Below are 11,809 nucleotides of genomic sequence, written 5' to 3'. Positions count from 1 at the left end.
CAGCCTCCAGCTTCCCTATGGAGTCCAGAACTCCTTTTTGCCCTGAATTGGGTACCAGCAGATTAAGCCTGCACTGCCCAGCTTCTGGCCTGCCCCAGGGAGTCTGGACATCCTCCCAGCCCTGAGACAGGTACCAGCCAAACTCCAGCATGCACCGGCCAACCTCGTACCTACCATGAAAAATCTGCCTTCCAAACTTTGCCTGAAGAGGTTAATCTTCCTTTACCAGATTAAAATGCAAAGGAATGTGTTGAGGTCAGTAGCTTGGAATGCATTTCTAATCCTTCTCCTTATTCCCCTTCCCCCCATCCCCTCTTCTGTGCAATACTTTTTTTAAACTTTAATAATATATTTTATGTAGCATAATATATCACAAATATTATAATTTCCATTGTAATAAAAAATTATAAATAAGGCAATTTACATTCATTTATTTCTATACCAAGTCTTCAAAATTAGGTTTGCATCTTATACTTACAGCACATCTTGATGTGAACTCATTATATATTTATTGAAAATAATTTATTTTTAAAATTTTTTTAAATTGAGTTTTATTTTCTCTTTGAATTTCCTTTTTTATTATCTTTCTTAAAAAGATACATAGCTCTCACAAAATGTTACATTAAAAAATATAAGAGGTTCCCATATAACCCCACTACTCACCCCCCCTCACTCCTCCCACATCAACAACCTCTTTCATCAGTGCACACATTCATTGCATTTGATGAATACATTTTGGAACACTGCTACACAGTAAGGATTATAGTTTACATTGTAGTTTACTACAAGGTAGTTACACTCTCTCCCAGTCCATTCAGTGGGTTATGGCAGGATATATAATGCCCAGCATCTGTCTCTGCAATATTATTCAGGACAACTCCAAGTCCTGAAATGCCCCCATGTCACACCTCTTCTTCCTCTCCCTACTCTCAGCAACTCTCATGGCCACTGTCTCCACATCAGTGAGACAGTATCAAGACCTTTACTAGACTAAAATCATACCAAGCCCCCAAAGGAAAGATAAAAAGTGTGACCCATGAGGAAATGTACTATACTCTAAAAGAACTGAATGAGTTTTCCAACTTATATAGACAGAAAGCAGAGGAATATGTGTGGGAATGGATACTAAATGTATGGGATGATGGTAGAAGGAATATAAAGTTGGATCAGGCTGAATATGGGCCCACTAAACAGAAATTCTGGGTTCAATGTGGTAACTCGAGGGATTAGAAAGCACTCTAATAGTTTGTTTGGGTGGCTGACTGAAACTTGAACTGAAAGATGGACTAGCATATCTGAGGTTGAGATGCTTGGTTTGTCCTGGTATAGTGTAGAAGAGAGAACTCAAAGGTTTAGAGAGATTGGAATGCCAAAATGGATTTAGCATTTAAGGCCTACCCATTCACCCCAGGAATGTCCAGAAGACACACCTTAAACCAGAACTGTGAGGAATAAATTTGGAAGACTAATAACTCCATCTTCCCTGAAGAGCCCTGTGGTTATTCCTCTCTATAGTCGAAGTATTATTGGGGGGGGGGGGGGGGGGCTGTAATGGAATTAAAATCCTTAAACATTATGGGGATAATTAGACCTCAAGTGGGTAAAAGTAAAGTATCAGCAGTTAATTGCCAGAGACAAGGTAGGTGTCACTACCGCAAATAAGGCAGGCTCAAGCAGCAACTGATAGAACATCAATCTACCATATGGAAAGTCCAAGGTTCTATACCCAGGGCCTCCTGACCCATGTGCTGATTTGGCACATGCATAGTGTTGCTGTGCGCAAGGAGTGTCATGCCATGCAGGGGCATCCCCACATAGGGGAGCCCTTGCACAAGAAGTGCACCCCACAAGGAGAGCTGCCCCACATGAAAAAAGTGCAGCCCACCCAGAACTGGCGCCATACACACGGAAAGCTGATGCATCAAGGTGATGCAACAAAAAAGAAACACATTTTCCCAGTGCCACCTAATAAAGCAGATACAGAAGAACATGCAGGGAATGGACACCGAGAGGGGGGGACACAAGGGGAGAGAAGGGAGAGAAATAAAAAAATATGTAATAAGTCTCATAGAGTCTGGTCTTGGCTAGTAGATCATGGGGTACCTAGAAGTGAAATAGATGAGCAGTCTACTAAATTCCTTCTGGATCTGTATATACAAAAGTACTCTAGTTCGAGTAAATAAAACTCTAACTTGAATTACAGACACAGAGAATCACCTCACTGGGTCTGTAAACTGTCTCAACTGTGGGAAAAGAGACAGTTTACAGACCCAGAGCTCCTAGAATGAAGAGAAGGCCAGGTCCTCTTGGGGAAAGATCTTGTCAAACAGCCAAAAATTTATATTGCTAATCTTCCTCCCAACTTTACCCAAGACCACCTACAGCCTTTTGTCAGAGTAACTGCATTGGTGAAAGGGAAATGGGATTACTAGACACTGGCTCAGAAGTGACATTAATTCCAGGAGACCCAAAATGTTGCTGTGGTCCACCAATTAGAGTAGCGGCTTAAGGAGGTCAAGTAATTGATGGAGTTTTAGCTAAGGTCTAACTACAGTGGGTCCAGTGGGCCCCTGGACCCATTCTGTGTTTATTTCCCTAGTTACAAAATAAATATTTTGAATAGACATACTCAGTAACAGGCAGAATCCACATACTGGATTTTTGACTTATGGAGTTACAGCTATTATGGTAAGAAAGACCAAGTGGAAGCCACTAGAACTGCCCCTGATTAGTAAAATAGTAAATCAAAAACTATACCAGATTCCTGGATGGATTGCAGAGATTAGTGTCATCATCAAGCATTTGAAGTATGCAGAGATGATGATTCCCACCACATCCCAATTCTACTCTCTTATTCGGCCTGTGCAGAAAACAGATGGATAAATACTCTACTTTTGAGAAATAGCTTTTGTCTGCTACTGGGCCTTAGCAGAGACTAAATGCTTAGCAATGGGCCATCAAGTTACCTTAAGTCCTGAGTTACCTATTATGAGATGTGTATTGTCTGACCCACCAAACCATAAATTTGTTTGTGCACAGCAGCACTCCATAGTAAAGTGGAAGTGGTATATATGAGATAGGGCTCAAGTGCATTCTGAAGACACAAGTAACAAGAAGAAGTAGCATAAATGTCCTTGGTCACAAGCACTGCCTTGTTATCTTCTCTTTCCCAGACCACAGCTTTGGCCTCTTATGAACTCCCTTATAATCAGTTGACTAAGGAAGGGAAAACTCAGGTCTGGTTTACAGATGGTTTTGCAGAATATGAAGGTACCACCCAAAAGTGGATAGCTGCAGCTCTGTAGCCCCTTTCTGAGACATCCCTTACAGACAGTGTTGATGATAAATCCTCCCAGTGGACAGACTTTGAGCAGTGCACCTGGTTGTTAATTTTGCTTGGAAGAAGAAATGGCCAGAGGTGCGTTTGTACATGGATTCATAGGCTGTTGTCAATGGTTTGGCTGGATGGTCAGGAACTTGGGAGGAACATGATTGGAAAATTAGTGAGAAAGAGGTCTGGGGAAGAGGTATGTGAATAGACCTTTCTAAGAGGGCAGAAAACTTTAAAATATTTGTGTCCCACATGAATGCTCACCATTCATGTGACTTCAACAGAGGAAGATTTTAGTAATCAAGTGTATAAGATGACCCATTCTGTGGCTAATGCTCAGCCTCTTTCCCCAGCCCCTCCTGTCATTGCCCAATGGGCTCATGAACAAAGTGGCCATGAAGGTAGGGATAGAGGTTATGCATGGTCTCAGCAACATGGACTTCCCCTCACCAAGGCTGACTTGGCTATAGTCACTGCTGAGTGCCCAATCTGTCAGCAGCAAAGACCCACACTCAGCCCCATATATGGTACCATTTCCTGAGTTGATCAGCCTGCCATCTGATGGCACATTGATTACCTTGTTCCACTTCCATGATGGAAGGGGCAGTGATTTGTTTTAACTGGAATAGACACATACACTGGATATGTGCTTATGTTCCCTGCATGCAATGCTTCTTCTAAAACTACCATCTGTGGACTTACAACCACCATGGGATTTTACACAACATTGCTCCTGATCTAGGAATCTATTTCACAGCAAATGATGTGTGGGAATGGGCAGATGCCCAAAGAATTCATTTGTCTTACCATTTTCCCCCCATCCTGAAGCAACTGGGCTGATAGAAAAGTGGAATGGCCTTTTGAAGACTCAATTGTGTTGCCAACTAGGTGGTCATACCTTGCAGTTCAGGAAATTGTACATATTCTGTGGTGTTGTTTCTCCCATAGCCAGGATTTATGGGTCCAGGAATCAAGGGGTGGAAATGGGAGTGGTGTCACTCACTATTACCTCTAGTGATCCACTAGGAAAATTTTTGCTTCCTGTCCCTGTCTCTGCAACCTGAAACTCTGCTGTTTAACAGGTCTTAGATCCAAAAGGTTAAGTGCTGCCACCAGGAAACACAACAATGATTCTATTGAACTGGAAGTTAAGTTTGCCAACTGGCCACTTTGGCCTCCTCTTAGTCAGTAGGCAATGAAGGGAATTACTGTACTGGCTGGGGTGATTGATCAGTAAAGAAGAGATTGCCTGGTATACAGAAGATCCTCTAGGATATCTCTTAGTACTGCCATGCCCTGTTTTTAAAGTCAATGGAAAATTTCAACAACCCAATCCAAGCAGGGTAACAATGCCCCAGAACTTTTAGGGATGAAATTTTGGGTCTCCCCACCAGGCAAAAAACCATGGTCATTTGAGGTGTTTGCTGAGGGTAATGGGAATATGGAATGGGTAGTGGAAGAAGGTAATAATAAATATGAACTTCAATCATGTGACCAGTTACAGAAACAAGGACAGTAATAATATTGAATTTTTGTTCCTTGTTTTTGTATGAGTATGATTGCATATGTACATAAAATGAATATCTTATGATTTTTTCCCCTAAGCCTTTCCCTTATCAAATGACAAGTTGTATTAGTTTCACGTCATAATATTTAACTATGTCAAGCTTAAGAGTGAATATTACCCAAGGACTTGCACCCTGTTCTGTAGAGGATTAATGTGTTTCTGGTTGTATGCAGGGCAGTTGAATATTCTTAGGCAGAAATGTTTATATGCATGTCTGTTGTTTTTATGTAGACACAAGTATAGTTTAAGGTAATGTATATGGTTCCCAAGTTGAAAAGGGGTGGACTGTGATGGTTAGGCTAATGTGTCAACTTGTCCAGGTTATTAAGCCCATTTGTTTGGTCAAGCAAGCACTGGGCTATTATAATAAAAGGACATTTACAGACTTTAGTCACCTGTGATTTTACTGTACAGTTGACTAATTACAACTATGATCAACCAGGGAAAATGCTGAGTGATGTTTTATTTAATCAGTTGGATACCTTAAAAAGGGAAGTGATTTCAGCACTCAGAATTTCCCAGCTCATCTTTGTAAAACTAACATCACCACGCAACTTATAAAGGACCTTCATTGGACTTTCATTGGCTCCTCTGGTTTGCAACCTGCTTGTGGGATCTGGATTTGTACTTTACCATGGTCACATGAGAGAATTATATAAAATCTCATATTACTTAAAGATATCTCCTGTTGATTCTGTTTCCCTAGAGAGAACCTTGACTAATACAGTGATAGGTAGACAGATAGAATGGCCTTTATCTATATAAGAATGTGCTTAACACTTAATTTTACTGTCCACTTCCCAAGCATAATAAATGAAGTTTAAATAGATGAAGCATATAAAAACCAAATGCATTTCCTTATTGTGAATGGTCTTCATCTTGACTGTGTTGCCTGTGCAAACTCTTCTCTTCTTTACAACTTCACTATTCTAGAGTAATGCTTTAAAATCATGATAATGGGAAAAGTCAACTCCTAATTTCATTTTTAAAATTTGTATGTTTAGTTAATATCATATGATATTCCCTGTATGTTCATTATGACTGTTTAAAATCATCACTTTTATTGGTAACCATCCTATATTTATTAAAATATCTTTAGCACTGTTTAAATTGGCATTAATCTTCTAAGTTTCCCTAAATTAGTCCTGTTGAAGTAAATCTACATTTTTATCTTTTTTTGTATGCTCTATAAAAAGGGCTCCCCCTTTTTTCTATTGCCAATGATTTTGGTCAATTTTCACAACTACCCCATTAAGAAGAAACAGAAGAATAAAGTTACAGAAAACTCCATGCTTGATCAGTTAAAAATGAATGATTTATTTTTAGAAGTCAGTAAATCTGGGTATCTTAACACCTAAACCTCTAAGTCCCCTGTTTTTATCAATCCAAAGTATTTTTAGGCTGCCATGTAGCCGAAGTCTTTGTTCAAAATTAGGCGAGAAGAAAATATTTTGAAAGTAAATTATTTTCAGATTTTGTGAATTCCAGTGCTCCTTCTAAGGAATATAATCTTATTTACCTCCCCCACATTATACATTTTGCTCAAATATCTAAAGTCAGACTACAGTGTAACAATGTAATACTATCATCTTCAATGAGCTAACAGGATGGAAAGACAAATATTACCATTGGAAACTCATCTTCACCATCCATAACTCTGAGAGTGTTTTAACTCCCATCTATGTTATTATCTCTGCCAGTGCTGAATAATGATGACCACAGCATGACACTTCCAGCCTGTCATTATCTCCTTAGTTGCAATGCTTTGGCAATGCCCTAGTTACTTGAAGGCAAGGAACAGTACATAAGGAATGCTCTTCTCAGTGAAGTATTAAATAACAAATAGAAATAATGAGAAAATAAATAAATATTTCAGTTTTTACACATTCCTTGAAAGATGGGTGAAATCAGGGCACATTGCTTGAAGAAAGATCATCATATCAAAAATGTTTCTTATTGCTCCTAAGATCTTTAATGACACTGGATCATTTCTGAACATCTGTGTCTTAAAATTTTGACCATAGGTTCTCTGAATTTTTTTTCCTTTCTGTGGTAGAGAAGAATAAGATCAAGATCTAACAAAACCATCACTGGGATTTACAGCCTGCTTATCTGAATTATTATGAAATTTTTGAATTATCTTTAATATCCATGACATGTTGAGTTTAAGTGGTTATACTGCATGATATTTGTGGAGTAGCTTTTCTTGCTCAGTTTTTATTCTATGTTCTTTCTAATTTAAATAAAAATTGTGTAAGGAGTATTGTCCAAATAGCCAGATTTAAGAGCTATCTAGATCCTCACTCTGTCATATTTGAATGCAAACAATGGACTTATAGCTACCATCAGCTGAGTTCTCAGCTACAAGAGGGTGATGATAACAATTTTCTGTTTGCATATATTAATTCATCTAGAATGTACCCAATTAACATAAATATTTCTAAATTGTAGATATAAGGAAACATTCCAAGGAATCATTTGTGCTAGGCTTTGTTTGGTCTTCCTAATTTAGTAATTCACACAGATTCGGTTTTTGTGTGTTTTGTCACTAAGCCCAGTTCATTTAATAATTTCTCTCCTTCCAGAAACCACAATAAAATATTTGCAAATGATTAACAAATATACACCCAAAAGGGGAAAAAAAAAGAGGCAACAGCAATGGAAAAGTTCTAATCATGTTTGGAAGATGGATTATGGTAGAAAAGTATGACTTCTTTTACCAACAAGGTCTTTACCTGATTTCAAAAAGAAGACAATATTTAGGTACATAGAAGCACAAAGAAAAAGATAGGATCAGGCTCAAGATTTAAAAAAAAAAGGGAGAGAAAGAATTGGTTAAATGTCTAGACAACTATAGAACCCCGATTGCCCTGACTCCAGCTCTTTCAGTAGTGAAAGGTTCCATGTCAGAAGGGACAAGGGAAGATGATCAGATACTATCATCTTCACCAGCACCCTGCTTTTAATAAAGTGTCACTCTGAAAGAAGCTTGCCATCACTGTCCCTGCTTCCAACTACAGAGCAGTGGTTTAGAGATTTTCCCTATGGGGAAAGAAAAGCCTTAAGAACAGAGCACTATGAAATCTCCCTAAGAGAACTGATTTTATTTGGAGTAGAGTTTGGGGAAATTCATTAATTTTGCAAAGAGCTCCCTAAGAGCTCCATATAAATGAGTTCTTATCTTATGTGCAGAACACAGAAGAATAAGAAAATATCCTTCTCCTGAGCAAGACAATCTAGGTAGGAACATCAGAAAGTTAAATATTAATAATAGTTCAAAAGAAGACATTTTCTGGTGGTGGTGGTAGAACAACCTTGTAAATGTAATCAACACCACTGCATTATGTACTTGAAAGTGGTTACAATGGGAAATGTGATGTTTGTATGTGCTACCATAATTTAATTTTTTAAAAGTGAGAAGATGTATTTCTTTAAAAAAAAATTAAGGAGGGAGAGAGCACCAGGACAGTGTCTGCAACAGTGAAATGGCTGAGACTGTAGTGGACAAGCAGCAGGTAATCACAAAGCCAGGGAACCCGAATGAGGCTTATGAATGCCCTGCAATCCTCGTGAGAGCGATGCGAGCAATGCTGCAGGTAGGCGTTGGCCGGGGCTGCTTCACCACCTCAGAAATCAGGGTCAAGACAAATATTCCTATTTTCAGGCTGAAGAAATCTATCATAGAAGATACAATGACTCTGAATGCCTACGAAGTGAATTAGAAACAGAGAGCAAGGTTGCCATACCCACTCGCTGGGAAAACCTTTTTGCCTCGACTTCCTTTTAGTAGAGATGATGGAGCATTTGATGACAAAGTCATTGAGGAGAGAAAGCAAAAACTGGAGCAGTTTATAAACAAGGTTGCTGGTCATCCTCTGGCAGAGAAGGAATATTGTCTTCACATGTTTTTACATCATGAAATAATAGATAAAATCTATACTCCATTCAAAATAAAATAAAAATTGACCAGAAGAGAGCAAAAAAACCTTTCCATGACTTTTAATGTATTACATGCACCAGCGAAGAGTTTCTACCTAAATTTTAGCATGCTGAACTGAAGCTGGTATAGCCTGCCTTCAGTAAGCTGACACTCATGATGTTTAGTTTGTTTTGTTTTGACAGTTGACAAAAAGTTAATTTTGCTTTAGCAAAAATCCCTCATTCCTGACTTTCTATAAGTAGCTCTTCCCTGATGTTCTAATATGTTGCCCATTATCTTATAGCATCACAAACCTGTTACTCCAATATAATTTGCAATGTCCTAACTAAAGTTTCTGACCTGGTCTTACTTGCAGAGTTTTTATGCCATGTTTGATTCTTCAATCTGATGAACTGCAATATGTCTCTTCTCCTCTTTTAATATGTAATACTACTTGCCCTGATTTACATGTAGGAGCTCTACACCACTGGTTTCCAGTTTTGCACATAAAGACTACATACTTACATACAGAAAGTGTCTTCCTGCAGGCTTGTAAAACCCTTCATATGGGAGATTAATGAAAGACATACTTATATTCTGTATAAAATTTTATACAGAATATAAATATACCACACTAATGAAAGTTTTTGATGTAGGAAAAGTGGGGGATGTGGGGAGTGGGATCTACGGGAACCTCCTACATTTTGTAATGTAACATTTTGCGTGATCTATGAATCTTTTAAAAATAAATTAAAAATACAAAAAATAAAATAAAATAAAATGCATCTCTGATATGCAAAAAAGGACAGAATTAAGTTAACAAAGTACAAGTTATTTTGATAAAACATAACTCTACAACTTTTACATTGACTATTCAGAAAACCTTTACAACCTTTTGTTATGAACAGATTGATAATCCAAGAAAACTTTGCCATTTTAATAGAAAGAAAACCGAATTCTAGTTTTGTGTCAGTATAATGTTTGATATCAAGGTCTCTAAAAATTTTAGAGATAAATCCATCATATCTTATCCAATTTCTGACATTAGAAATAAAGTTCTTTCTCTGCAAACCTTCTACAATTTTCTATGTCCATTCAGGTTTTGTCTTAAATTTCCTGTTTCACATTCTGTAACAAGCATTCATTTTATTTTAGGACACAAGAAATTTCACTCTCAAACTCTTACTCTCACTCTCTTTAAATGAAAATACATTCTGTATATCTCATATACTTTGGTTACCAAAATGATTTTGAAAACTATCTTCATGTAATTTTTTACAAAATACAATTATTGTTTAAATAGAACTTGTCATATTAATAACTCAATATGTTTAAATGCAAGCGTTTTTTAAAATTTTAAGCATTTAATAGATACAATACTTGCTTATCTCATCAGTGAATTTGTATATGCTGAAGAACAGTTCTAAAAATGCATGCCTTTTTAATTTACTATTGATAACTCAGAAGACATAGTTGTATTTTGTAAAATTAACAATATTAATTTGGTAACAAAGAAGACTTATAGTTTAAAATTTTCAGCCATGAGTGAGTTTCCTTGGAGGTACCTCTATTTTTGTATTGACTGTCATTAAATGTAGTAACAAGGGAATTTTTTTTTATTAGAGAAGTTGTAGGTTTATAGAAAATACAGACTTCCCATATTGAAATACTTTATAATTTTTATTCTATCCTTTTAGAGTTGTTATAATCTACAATGAAGGAACACAAAGAGGAGCAGTAGTATTGGAGAAAGCAGCAAGGGTAGCATCATCCAGTCCAGTCTTTTCAGTCAGAGGGTTATTAAGTCTAATTTTTATTACCTGTAAGCTTTCTGTCAAGAGTCCTTTATGGAAGCAGTTTTGGAATCAGATGCTCTTTTGGCTAATTTGGCATACCAGTTAAAGAATACATTCCCTTGTTTGGGGAGGGTCTTCGATAGGACTTGGAATTTCCTTGGTTAAGGTATTTAGTTCAGTTTTAGCCCAAGGAGCATAGGTGATAGGGGAATTTTCTAAGCCTCCTTTATTATGTTTTATTTTAAAACAGACTAAGAAAAGTGAGCTTTAAGGGGCCCCAGAGCCCTTATTAAGAAAAGAGCAATTTCTCAAGGCTAAGATAAGTAGAAGGAAGACAGGAAGCAGAAGAGATGCTAAGGAATTCTCAGAAAATTTAGAGGTTTCACAGTTTTTTTAAGTTTAGTTGTATGTTCAAATAAGTCTTTATTTTGTTAATTTGATCATTGTTTCTTGAAGAGAGGCAATTTTGGAATTTGTTATATGTTTGAAATTTGTATTGTTATAAGTATATGTTTAGATAACCACAAAAGGGTCCCATTTAGGTGGTTTGATCTTATAGCCCCTATTAACTAATCATGTGTGCAAATACACTACTTTGGGCATATTAAAAGAGTTTCAATGTGACTATTGTAATTCAAGATTATCGTTACTATGCAGGTCCAGGGACATAACAATATCCGTGATGCAGGACCATAATTCTTATACATAAAACCAGCTAATGTGCTAGATAGTCATGTATCATTTGAATTTTTTGAAGAATTAGAGTCAATAGTTTCTGATTGAGACCAGTCTTAAAGCCTAAAAAGCCTGGTAGTATTTATCTTAGTGGTGGATTAATGAGGTGTTTTACAGTGTGATTTTTTTAACCTAGTGAACAGTCTTTGTCTTAGCCTGACCTATGAACAACTGTCCCTAGTGGCATGGAAATTGTTTTGAGTGTGGCAGGTGAACTATTGTCAGTCTTTTCTGTCCTTGACCACCTAATCCTAAAATGGGAGTCTTGGTCTTTGAAAGTTGAGCTTATCATTAAAAGGTGGCAAGCACACTAATAACATTTAAGTACCTGACCCATGCCCACCAAGATAATAATATGATTAGTCTCAGTCTGGACAAGGTTAATTAAAATATTAAGGAGGCATCATTCCAGATAATATCAGAGAAAGAGAGAAAGAAGAAATCCATTTAAGTACTCACCA

The 11,809-nt window shown here is 37.1% G+C and overlaps 1 pseudogene; it reads left to right on the top strand.

Annotated features, from left to right (window-relative positions):
• Positions 1 to 8,383: 8,383 nt before the first annotated feature.
• On the top strand, positions 8,384 to 8,857 carry LOC101440433 (sorting nexin-3 pseudogene; annotated as a pseudogene).
• The last annotated feature ends 2,952 nt before the right edge of the window (positions 8,858 to 11,809 follow it).

This window comes from Dasypus novemcinctus, chromosome 5, assembly GCF_030445035.2.
Source record: "Dasypus novemcinctus isolate mDasNov1 chromosome 5, mDasNov1.1.hap2, whole genome shotgun sequence".
Classification (NCBI taxonomy): domain Eukaryota; kingdom Metazoa; phylum Chordata; class Mammalia; order Cingulata; family Dasypodidae; genus Dasypus; species Dasypus novemcinctus.
Note: the sequence above shows the minus strand (reverse complement) of the source record. Positions and strands in the feature narration are given on the sequence as shown.